Raw genomic sequence first — 12,640 nt, forward strand, 5'->3', positions numbered from 1 at the left:
TTCTTTACTTGATCTAAGGGTCTCCAGCAATTTATCCTTTTTCATGGAATCTTCTAAGACTTCTCTTCCTTTCTGTCCAAAGAGTAGATACATGCTGGAATTTTGTATCTTGTATTACTTACAAATAACTTAGAAGAACTGTTGTTTTATCCTATAATGCTAAAAAGTGATATGCTAATAAGGGGGAAATATATGCAGAAAAATAAAATAAGGCATCTGCCCTTCAAGTTGTAGCTTGTTCATAAAAATAGAATAAAGCAGAATGAATTTGTGAAAAATCATAATGTGGATGAACCAACAAAACCTCGGGTGGATCAAAAGTAGGTAGATACATATACAAATGTGCCTTGAGGTTTCTGTGGTAAGATGGTAGATTAGAAGCTTACTCCCTGTGACTCTGTGAATAAAGAGCCAAGGTAACAGCAAGAGACTACATTTTAGAAGAGAAGGAGACAAGCATTGGGAGTCAAGAAAGAGAGGACAAGATAGCTAAGTAGATCATAGAAACAGAATGACAGTGCAAAGACAAGTAGAAAACAGTCTATATCTCCAATCAGGAAGAGAGGAACCCAAAGCTGTAACCATAAAACAGGCCAGCTAACCTTGATGACAAAAGACTGGTAATCCAACCACAGGAGAAATCCATGTTTTAAATCCAGTGTGGGGATCTGATGTGACAGAGACACTCACTGTGTGGAAAAGAACTGCATTGTATCATTCCCATGTCTTGGATACTATGTGCAGGTACCATTTTGAGAAGAGGTCTCTTGTTGGAGATGAAACTATTCTGGAGACCTGAAAACAAGGAACAGTCACAAGGTAGGGATACCCTGTAACCCATGTCTGTGGGGGAGACAGAGAAAGACGCAGTCTTAGAGATGGAGAGTTGAATGCAGACTTTAGGGAATTGGGCTATCAGGGAGGCAGGCCCTGGAGGGTGTGGTGATCCATGGCTCTCTCCTCTGTGGTGAGGATCAAGCCCAGTCACCTGTGGATTAGCAGACACAGAACATTGTGAAGTTATAGCCAGATTACTGGGCCTCCAGAGCTGCCTCCCCGTGGTTTGCTGACAGGAAGAACTAAGTGATCTGAGTCCATATCCAGCATGTGGCTTCCTTTCCCTAGGCTCCTTCCTCCTGCAGTGGGGTTCACTGCAGGAGGGTTTATGGGTAGGTCTGAAAGTGCTGAGAACAGCAGGAAGAATTCTGGGTTCCCTTGTTCTCCACTTCGAGTACAGGCCTCAGTGCTGTTTCCTTACTCCACTCTGCAGGGCAATTAAAGGGCTCCCCTCGGCATGAATAGTTGCCATTCCTGCGTGAACAAACTGAGAGAGGGAGTCTGGGAGTGAGTGAATCCTGCCTGCCCCAAGAGCTCCAACGCTTCTTGAGAGCCTCAGCAGATCCTGATATCCAAAGTAAGGAAGCTGGAGAGTGAATGACATCCAGATGCTGACAGAACATCCGTAGCTGCCCGGTGCCCAGCTTGCTTACAGCACCCACCTGTACAGTGAGGAACAAAGAGGAATTTCCATGAATTCGCCTCCCCGAAAGCCTCGGTGGGTCTGGAGCACCCAGATATTAGCTTTGCCAATTCTTAGTCTTTTGATTTCTTTTCCCTTTCTGTTATATTTTAGTATTGTTTTTTGCTTTCGTTTGTTTGTTAAACCCTTTTATAATATTCTTTCTATCTTTCTTGTTACTTTGCTCTAGGTTTGCAATGTAGTTTTTCTTTATTATACAATTATATTTATCTCTTATACTTTTCCCCCCTCACATTCCTTTCTTTATCTTATTCTTATTCTTTTTTTTTTTTGTCAGTCGTGGGGCTTGAACTCTGGGCCTGAGTGCTGTCTAGTACTCTACCACTTGAGCCACAGCACCACTTCCGGTTTTCTGGTGGTTTATTGGAGATAAGAGTCTCACAGACTTTCCTGCCCCGGCTGGCTTTGAACCGTGATCCTCAGATCTCAGCCTCCTGAGTAGCTAGGATTACAGTCGTGAACCACTGGCGCCCAGCTTTTTATTCTTTTAGTTAGCCTTTTTTTCTCCCTTGTTCTGCCCTTTATTTCATTCTTTTATTATGACTGTTTCACACTTATCAATTTATAACTTCATTACTTATTCTGCTTTATTCTCACTACTTGCATTGATTGTTAACAGTAAGTTAATATATTTTATCATCTCTTTATATCTACAGCTGTTACAGTGGTTTTTCTCCTCTGTGTGGTACTTGGAATTGAATCTTCAAGAGAAGACTGCACACTCAGAATATTTTAATGCAAAACTGGAAGAAATATTCATTCCAACAGATACAAGAATCACAACATAGAACTATAAGAAATATGAAAAAGAAATGCAATGTGAGACCTTAAAAGTTCTTAATTATTTAATAGCTGAATCCAAATATACTGAAATTGTTGAAAAGCCAGAAAAATGAATGCAAAAGGCAAGTTGGAAGCATGGTTCAAGAGGAAGAGTATTTGCCCCACAAGCACAAGGCCCAGAGTTTAAACCAGTATCACCAAAAGTATACATTTTTTAAAAAAAATCTTAAAGACAAAAATTGATTTAAAAAAAATCCTAAAGTCTAGCGGTGGCTCATGCTGTAATCCTAGCTACTAAGGAGGCTGAGATCTGAAGATCATGGTTCAAAGCCAGCCTGGCAGGAAAGTCCATAAGACTCTTATCTCCAATAAACCACCAGAAAACCAAAAGTGGCACTGTGGCTCAAGAGGCATAGTGCTAGCCTTGAGCTAAAGAGCTGAGGGACAGCACCCAGGCCCAGAGTTCAAGCCCCAGGACCAACCAAAAAAAAAGAAATCACTAACCTCAAAGAATATTCAAATAAACAGATAAGTAAATGTGAAGTCGAGATTTGGCAAAAAATTGAGTAAACAGTTGGAGATTCTAGAGGAAAATGGAAATCATGGAAATGAAAAGTTCAAAACCTAAAAGGCAAGTATCACCAAGAGACAAGACTAGGTAAGACTGATGACAAGCTACACGAATTATTACTTCCAGATAATAAACATCATCATCATAATCATAATACAACATTCATGACCATGAGACACTAAAATACAACTAACTCACAGACTAAAGACATGAAAAACCTGTTCAATAACTTTATAGCAGAACATTTCCTAAATCTGGAGTAAGAAATACACATGTAAGTTACAGAAGTCATTTAGAACCACGAATGAAAATGACCAGTAAAAGAATCTCTTCAAATCATATTATAGTTAAAATGCCAGAAGTACAGAAAAAAGATGAATACTGAAATCTTCAAGACACAAGTGCCAAGTTAATTACAAGAGCAAATCTATTCAAATAATAGCAGATTTCCTGAAAGCCAGAAGAATGTGGATAGATATATTTCAGGTCCTCCCAAAATTACTATGTCCAGAAAAGTTATCTTTTAAAATGAATTAAGTTGAGCATTTCTTCATGTGTCTATCAGCCACATTATACATTTTTATTGTAAAAATGCTGTACAGAGGGGTTACAGTTACATAAGCAAGGCAATGAGTACATTTCTATTGAGCATTGTTGCCTCCTCCTTTGTTTTCCCTCTACCATCCCTTCCTTCCCACCTCCACAACTACTCCCCTCCCCTTCCCCCCAACCCACCAAAATTGTGAAGTTCATTTTCAACATAGTGTTTTGTACATCTCATTGTTACAATAGAAGTCTCTCTTTAAGTCTTTAGCTCACTTATTAATGTTGTTTCTTTGAGGATTTGTTGTTGGAGGATTTAATTTTTTGAATTCTAAGCATATTTTAGATGTAAGACCTTTGTCTGTTGTATGGCTAGTGAAGTTCTTCTCCCAATCGGTGGGTTTTCTATTGATCTTGCTAGCTATGTCCTTTACATGCAGAAGCTCTGCAGTTTCATGCAATCACATTTTCCCAACCTTTCTTTGATTTGTTGTATGTGTAGGTCTTTATTAAGAAAATTTCAGCCTGTGCCAAGGAGCCATAGAATTTCTCTTATTCCTTCCTGTAATGTTTGCAAGGTATCTACCTTTACTTCAAGATCTTTGATCCATTTGGAGTTGATTCTGGTGCAGGGTGATATATAAAGACCATTTACTGAAGAGCCTGTCTTTCTTCCATTCTATGTTTTTTTTGTCTATCTTACTGAAGATTAGGTGGCTATATGTCTGGGGGGTTATTTCTGGGTCTTCAGTTCTGTTCCATTGGTCATCAGATCTGTTCTTGTACCAGTACTAAACTGTTTTGATTACTATGGCTTCGTAGTAGAGTTTGAAGTTTGGTATTGATATTTCTCCAGCATTGTTCTTTCTGCTTAGGATTGTTTTTGTTGTCCAGGGTCTTTTATTGTTCCATACGAATTTTTGGGTTGCTTCTTCTATTTCATTGAAGAATAAAGTTAAGATACTGTTAGGTATTGCATTGAATTTGTAGTCTTTGGCAGTATTGCCATTTTCATGGTGTTAATCCTCCCAATCTAGGAGCATGGGAGTTTTTTCCACTCCCTAGTTCCACTTTAATTTCTTTTCCATTTTTTATAATTTCTTTTTCATAAATGCAAATCAAAACAACATTGAGATTCCACCTCATCCCAGTTAGAATGGCTATAATTAAGAAATCTAAAAACAACAGATACTGGAGGGGATATGACCAAAGGGAGCCCTATTGCATTGTTGGTGGGAGTGTAAACTTGTTCAACCACTCTGGAAAGCAGTATGGAGGTTCCTCAAAAGACTCAACATAGAGTTCCCCTATGACCCAGCAATCCCACTTTTGGGCATTTACACAAATGATCACAAACAAGGCCATACTAAAGCTACCAGCACAACTATGTTTATTGCAGCATTATTTACCATAGCTAAGATATGGAACCAACCCAGATGCCCCTCAGTAGATGAATGGGTCAAGAATTCTGTTATCATCAGAAAGAATTGCATTTGTTAGGAAATGGAAAGACATGGAAAAAATCATATTAAGTGAAGTAAGCCAAACCCAAAGAAATAGGTTTCATGGTTTCCCTCATTTTCCATAATTAGTGTATGTCTAGGATAATTTTATCAGATGAGCCGAAAAGTTCAAAAGCTATGTACATATGACTGTATAAGATGATGCTAAGCAAAATGAACCCCAAGAAATGGACATGAGGTCTTTCTTTGTTGTTTTTAATGTACTATGTGATTTTTCTTTTGTTTCCTTTGTATGTTCTTCCCCCTATAGTATATCACTGTACTTGAACTTGGTACTCTGCATCTTGTATATATACTTATCGAATTAGAGGAGGAGAAGGGGAATAGTAACATGCAGAAACAAGGACACAGGATGACCCATTGCAACAATGACACTCACAAGACACTATGTTGGAAATGAACTTTACAACTTTGGGAGGCAGGGAGGAGTGAGAGAGGTGGGAGAGGAAAGAGATAGTAGGAGAAAAACAATGGAGGGAGTAACAATGCTCAACAGAAATGTACTCATTGCCTAACTTATGTAATTGTACAGCATCTTCACAATAAATTTATTTTAAAATCAAAAACATAAATCAACATAAAAAATAAACAAATAAAAACCTTACATGATAATCTTAAACTAAAGTAACTGAGGACCACAAAGCCAACATTGTAGTGATATTAAAAAAGACCAGACAGAGAAGAGGGGAGAAGATATGGACAAGAATGAGTTTGCAAAAGAATAATTCTTAGTAGAAGAATAGATAAACACATGAATGATAGGAACGAACCAAACATCATTGACTCAACATACCACCAAACCACTAAGATAAAGGAGGAAATGAATAATGTAATTAGTTCAAAATGCATTTCAAAAGCTACCCAAAAACCAAATGGAAGAAACACTGAAAAAAACCTAGATGAAACACTTCACTGGGGGAAAAACACAGAAACAAAAACACCAAATACTTAAAGTGAAAGAATGGAAAATATTATTCCAAGCAAACAAAATCTGATAGGAAGAAGAGTGGTTATACTCATATCTGACAAACTAGACTTTGAGCCAAAATTGGTCAGAAGGGATTTTTTAAGTGATTGCATATTAACAAGGGAACAACTCATCAAAATTATGATGTAACTTGCATTATATGTAGCTTGCATTAGTGCACCCAATTTCATTAAAAAATGAACTAAATTAATGCAGTTGGAATGAAAGGGAAGATAGGTACAGATACAACAGCATGAGTTGAATGGAATGTCCCACTCTCATAAATGGACAGGATAATTCAGGCTAATAATAGTAATAGTAATAGTAATAATAAGTATTGGTGAGGATTATCCACTGTTGGTGGAAATGTAAGTTAGTATACCCATTGTAAAAATGAGTGTGGAGAAGTCTCAAAAGACTGAAAATATATCTAGAATGTAATCAAATTATGTCACTCCTTGGTATATACCCTGCATATAATAGAGATACCTGCATATTCATGATTACTGTGGAACCATTCAAAATAGCCAACATATGGAGTCATCCTCAAAAAATGTGCTATTTATACATAGCCATCAAGAACAAGGATTTACCACAAGATAGGAATTACATAATTTTATTTTAAGATATAAGGAATGGAGTTTTAAAGGAGGAATAATCTCTATGTTCTATGGCACAGAAAGATAACTATAGTGACAACATTTAATGATGTATTTCAAAATAGCTAATCAAGAGGATTTTGAATGTTCCCAGCACAAAGATGTAATCAGTGTTTGAGGTGATGGACGTACCAATTTCTCTCATATGATCATTACCTATTGTGTACCTGCATTCAAATGTCACAATCCAGCCTATAAATATGTTCAATTGATCCCTAGTAAGGTATTAATTAAAAATATAAAATAAATAAGTGACTGGCTGAAGAAAATTAAAGAGGAAGATAGACTCAGAATGACTCTTTGAGGAAAAAATATGGAACATAAAACAGTAACTTGTAAACAAATCATTGTAAAGCTAATGTGCCCTCGCAAACAGAAACACACACTGTCGCTGTGTCCCTTTGGATAAGCTACTCAATTATCTCAATTTCCTCGCTTGCAAAATGAAAGTAGTTATAGTACCTACATACAAGAATTGTCATAAAAATAGATGAGAAGTCTTGCATGGGAGCTTCAATTTACCATTATTACTGGTGCTCAATAATAGGTATCTTCATTCTGATTGGTATGGAGTGGATTTCCTTTGCTCAAGTGTATTCACTTAAAATAACGAAATTTCTAGCAATCCATTGACCTTGGACAATCCATTTGACTAGTATGAATATCATAGCCTATATCATGTTTATTTACCCTACATTTTTTCTTTCCTTCTACTACAATGTATGCTTCATATAATAGTCACAATTCTCTAGAAGAACAGAATAAATAGCACATATATAATTAGAAAAGCTGACTGATCATACTGAGACATAATGATCAAAGACTAAATCATCTCACAGTGACCACTGATAGGCTGGAGAGATGGGAAAACTATTATCTATTCAGTCAAAGAAGTTCAAAGCCTCAGAGTAAGAGTGACCAGTGTGACACAAGCCCAACCCAAAGTGGAAAGGCTCCTGAGAATCTCAGGTGTAAGTTTACATCAAAAGGCTGAACATCTAGAATCTATCATGTCCATGTGGGCACTGAAGGGTGCCCACAGAAGCCTCCTCCTTCTCCCATTCTTTCATTCCAGCCAGGCCTCCGCCCTATTGGATGAGGCTGCCCACACTCAGGGCAGGTCTTCCACACTCTATTTAATGACTCACAGGCCACTCATCTCTGGAAATACCTTCACAGACACACAACCAGGAATCTGCTTTTCTGCTCTTCTCATGTTTTTCATTCAAGTTGACAATCCAGACTATCACACATCATGAAAGCAAAGACTTTTAACTTTTATTGCTATTTTTGCAACATCTAGCTCAGTACCTGGCAGCCAATAGATAAATGAATCTTTTAAGGCTTCTGTGTCAGATGCCATCCTATATATCCTCCTATATCCTCCAGGCTGTCTGTCTTTAGAACCCTAGCAGACTCTCCATCCAGGCCCTGCCATTCATACCTAGCCTTGCAGCAGCCAAACAGCACTTGGTGTGCTCTCACTATAACTATACAATCATGCCTGTCAGTCATTCTCAGACTTGGACACAGACTACACAGAACATATATGATCTTGCATTTTGAATCACCCCCCCCCACACACACACACCAGTGGATGAGATGCTGCAATCCCAAAAAGACAAATAAACTCCAACCTGTGGTAAGAATTCAGAATAGCAGAGGAATGAAGGAACATGCATTTCCTACTTCTTTTTTTTCTCAGTTGTGGGGGGCCTGAACTCTGGGCCTGGGCACTGTCCCTCAGCTCCTCAGATCAAAGCTGGCGCCCTACTTGATCCACAGCACCACTTCTGGCTTTTTTTGGCTTATGTGGTGCTGAGGAATCGAACCCAGGGTCTCATGCATGCGAGGCTACCACTGGGCCAACTTCCCAGCCCCCTACTTCTTTTACTGCCTCTCCCCACCAGCTACTCCATACACAAATACATCCTTCTTACAAATTGTCTAGCACTATCCCTTGCGCTAACACAAGTACCCTGAAATGTTTTGCTGGCTCTTAGGGAAAGTGAGCAGGGTAGTGACCACCCTGTCACCTTGTTTCTCATCCCTCCTGAACTTTATCTTAGTCTCAACCTCATCTCTTTGTCTTGAGTTTGCATCCTTGCTTGAAGCTCTGTTATCTGAGAAGCCTGGGCTAAGAGCCTGTGCCTCCAACCCAGTGGATTCAAGGCACCAACTATTCTCGATATATGTTAGATAAGGACACAACAACTGCAGTCTATGTTGTAGGAAGTCAGTGTAAACCGGGTTTCACCCCAACTGTTCCACTTCCTAGCTATATAACTCGATGATCTTTACTTAATCTTTTGGACCTTAACTCATGTTTAAAAAGAACAGGATTCATCTCACTGGAACTAGGAAAATGGGCTGGATAGTGTCAGGAGAGATGGGCGAGAGTGATGAAAGAAATGACAGCAATCCAGACTCATTGTATTCCTAAAATGATGTGTACAATTGATACTTCTTTATGACAGTACTTTAAAAGATGTGTTATTTTTGCCAGTCCTGGGTTTGAACTCAGGGCCTGGGGTATTGTCCCTGAGCTTTTCTGCTCAAGGCTAGCACTCTATTACTTAAGCCACAGCTCCACGTCTTGCTTTTTGATAATTAATAAGAGTCTTACAAACTTTCCTCTCTGGCTAGCTTCCAATGCAGTGTTCACATCTTAACCATCTGAATAGCTAGGATTCCAGACATAAATAAAAATAAATAAATATTCAACTTCTTGCTGACGATGAAATAAGAATGCTTAACATATTACCAAGTCTCATACAAAACATTTTCCCATAGAAACCATGAAGCAGAAAGCTATAATGCACTGATTACTCTTCACAACAGACTAATATGCAGCGGTATATAGTTTACAAGAGAAGAAACCCAAAGTGTGGCATTAGTGAGATTTTCCTATATAGCTCTGAGCCAAGAAGAGTAGTGAGTAATTTCTTACTATGTTGAAGTGCTAATACACTTCCATACCAACTCCTCAGTGCAAGTAATTTCTCCCTAGGAGGGAAAGTGAGAGCAAAAGAAAAACTCACTTTGTGTACCTATTTCACACTATGAAACACTCTGACCCAGCATCTCATATTGCATTTCTCCATACCACAGATTCTTATTGCATTTGAGAAAAGAATTTAAAATGATGACACCCACAAATCAGGTAAATTTCCCTAAATTTTACATGGTATGTATTAGTTTTCACAGTTCTGGCTGCTGTAACTGTTCATTCACAAAGCTCAGAAGTATTTATAGTCGGTGATTCTCCTTCAGCACAGTTATTCATGACTTCTATCCTGTGGTTTTTGCCTCTTTGGAGCCCTCAGAATCCACTGGAGGTGAGGAGGTAAGGGGAAGGTAGGCCTGGGGTTTTGGGGTTTTGTTGTTGTTGTTGTTGTTTGTTTGTTTTGTCGGTTGTGGGGCTTGAACTCTGGGCTTGGGCACTGTTCCTCAGCTCTTCAGCTCAAGGCCAGTGCTCTACCACTTGAGCCATAGCACCACTTCCAGTTTTTTGAGTGGTTTATTGGTGATAAGAGTCTCAGAGCCTTTCCTGCCCTGGCTGGCTTTGAACTATGATCCTCAGATCTCGGCCTCCTGAGTAGCTAGGATTACAGGCATGAGCCACGGACGCCCACTTCAGGCCTGTTTCTTGCCTGGTTTGGCTCAGAAGTGACATCCATCATTTCTGCTCTAATTCAATTATGTTATGGTTGTATTTATATGTCAGGGGTGACATGATCCTGAGACGTGCTCAGGCAGTGTACCTATTTTCTAGCCATCCCTTTCTGATATGAAAGATGGCATGAAAGTCTGATGGGCAGTCTGACACCTAACTTAGGAAGATTAAGATCTCTCAGCAAGGGGCCAATACACTAAAACTTTGTGTTCCTTTTCTTATATACTGTTTTTGACTCTCTGCACATGCCAGACAACTCATTGCAAAAAGAAAACAGTAATTCATATGGCCCACATTTTTTTTATAAAACAAGGTCTTTTTTTAAGAAAAGGTAATGTCATCATGTGGAAAGGGATCAATGAGCAAAGAGAAGAAAGGAAGAATACAGTCAGTAATTCAATGTCTATCCTACAGAATTGATACAGGTGGACCCATTGCAACAATGAGATGTACAAGACGTTATGTCAAAAAATGAACTTTACAATTGGTAAGGGGGGCAGGGAAGGGATGGGAAGGGGAAACAAAGGAGGAGGCAACAATGCTTGATAAGAAATGTACTCATTACTTGCTCATGTAATTGTAACTCCTCTGTATGGTATTTTCACAATAAAAATATTATATGATCAATAAAAAAAGAAGAGTAAGAGAAGGGGTGGATTGGGGGGAAGGGTAGGAATGTTGAAAGGGGTGGCATTGGACAAGATATATTCATTTGTACAACTACTTAAAGAGAATAAAAATGGTAATATCAATTACTACTAGTAATTGTGCAGATTCTAATATAAACCTAAGGTACATAAATATAGAACTTACTTAAGAAGATAAATTGTATTAGAGACATAGCCCTTTTCTTTCTAATGTCTTAAAATACATCTTAAATGAACATATCAGAAACTAGAAACCAAACTTATAGAAATTGAGATTAGTCTGTTCTTGATTTATTTTTGATCTGACATCTTGATTTTTTTCTTCAACCAGACGTTTTATTTGAAGTGAATTCATCAACATGCAAACAGGTCTGTTCTCAGTAATTTCCTAATGTTTATTAAAAATATATAGTTGTGGTATATCAAATAGAAATTGAATCTCTGAGAGTAGTAAATAAAAGGATCTATTATTTTGGTAAAAAGTAAAGAGAAACATTCATATTTGAACTGTTTTTTATTTTAGATTTTACTTTGTCCGATAAAAGAAAGTAATTTTATCTTAAGATAGTAATACAAGTGGGTTTCAAATCAACATACCGATTTGTAAGTACAATACAATTTGTAAGATCAGTGTTACCCCTCCATCATTCTCCCCCATCTTGTCCAACCTCACCCATCCCCTCAATTTGCATGGCTCCACAGCAACTGCTTCTTTTATAAATAACATTCATTTCTGTCATAATTCAATATATTCATTGTCTATCTCTGTCTTCTAATTTCTCTTCCTACCAGTAAAGTTAGACTTAGGGGAAAAAAAGGCACCTCTATTTATTTAAATAGTGCTTACATACTTGTAGAATTTTTAAACATGTTTGTTTACACATATTCCTTGTTCAGCCATCAACTGTCTCCATATAATCTTCAAAAAATCGAGGGATTTATTTAATAGTTGTATGGGCCACTTGTGTGGTATAAATACATTTATATATTGCTAACTAAACATTATATGCACATAAACTATATCCATAACACTAAGTCTTGCTTATACAAGAGCTAAACTAAAAACAGTGCCTTCTGGCTTAGCTCAGAAAATGTAATTTCTGTAATGAATCATTTTCTCCCTTATATCCTTTTCAAGTCAAGACCCAGACAATAAGATGAAACTTTCTTGCACACACAAAACTAGGGGTAACCATATCATCAAAAACTAAATGAACCCCAAACCAATGAATTCTGAATAGTTACACATCATAATAAAAGCAGTGATTTTAAAAAACTAAGCCACTCCATTTTCAATATTTATCACTGTGAGAAGCCTCCACTGGTTTCTTATGGTGTAACTACACCTGCTTTAACATTCCAAAGTCGGGCTGGGCATGGTCATATTGTCATTACTCCAAGTAGCTATAGAGTTCTATAGTTATTGAGTCTTTCTTACTCAACACCCTAAAAAATTTAATCTCTAAATAATCCCTTTCTGTTACTGTTAACCTTAGGTTTGAACTTTTTAGTCTGCTAGGAAAGGAAGAAGTGGATGCAGAATGACAGAGAAAATAAATATCTATCGTAAAGGAAAGCAGAAACAAATTCCCTCCATGTAGTTCTTATCACATAAATACCACTCACTGCAGAAGGAAGGGTTCTGATATGGCACTAATTTTATCAATTTTTTTTTCAGTTATTGCCTCAGAAGTTACCTGTTGGTTAAAAAGAAAACAAAAGTCTCAGTTG

Source organism: Dipodomys merriami, unplaced genomic scaffold, assembly GCF_024711535.1.
Source record: "Dipodomys merriami isolate MVZ:Mamm:240054 unplaced genomic scaffold, mDipMer1.0.p SCAF_16, whole genome shotgun sequence".
NCBI classification, from domain to species: domain Eukaryota; kingdom Metazoa; phylum Chordata; class Mammalia; order Rodentia; family Heteromyidae; genus Dipodomys; species Dipodomys merriami.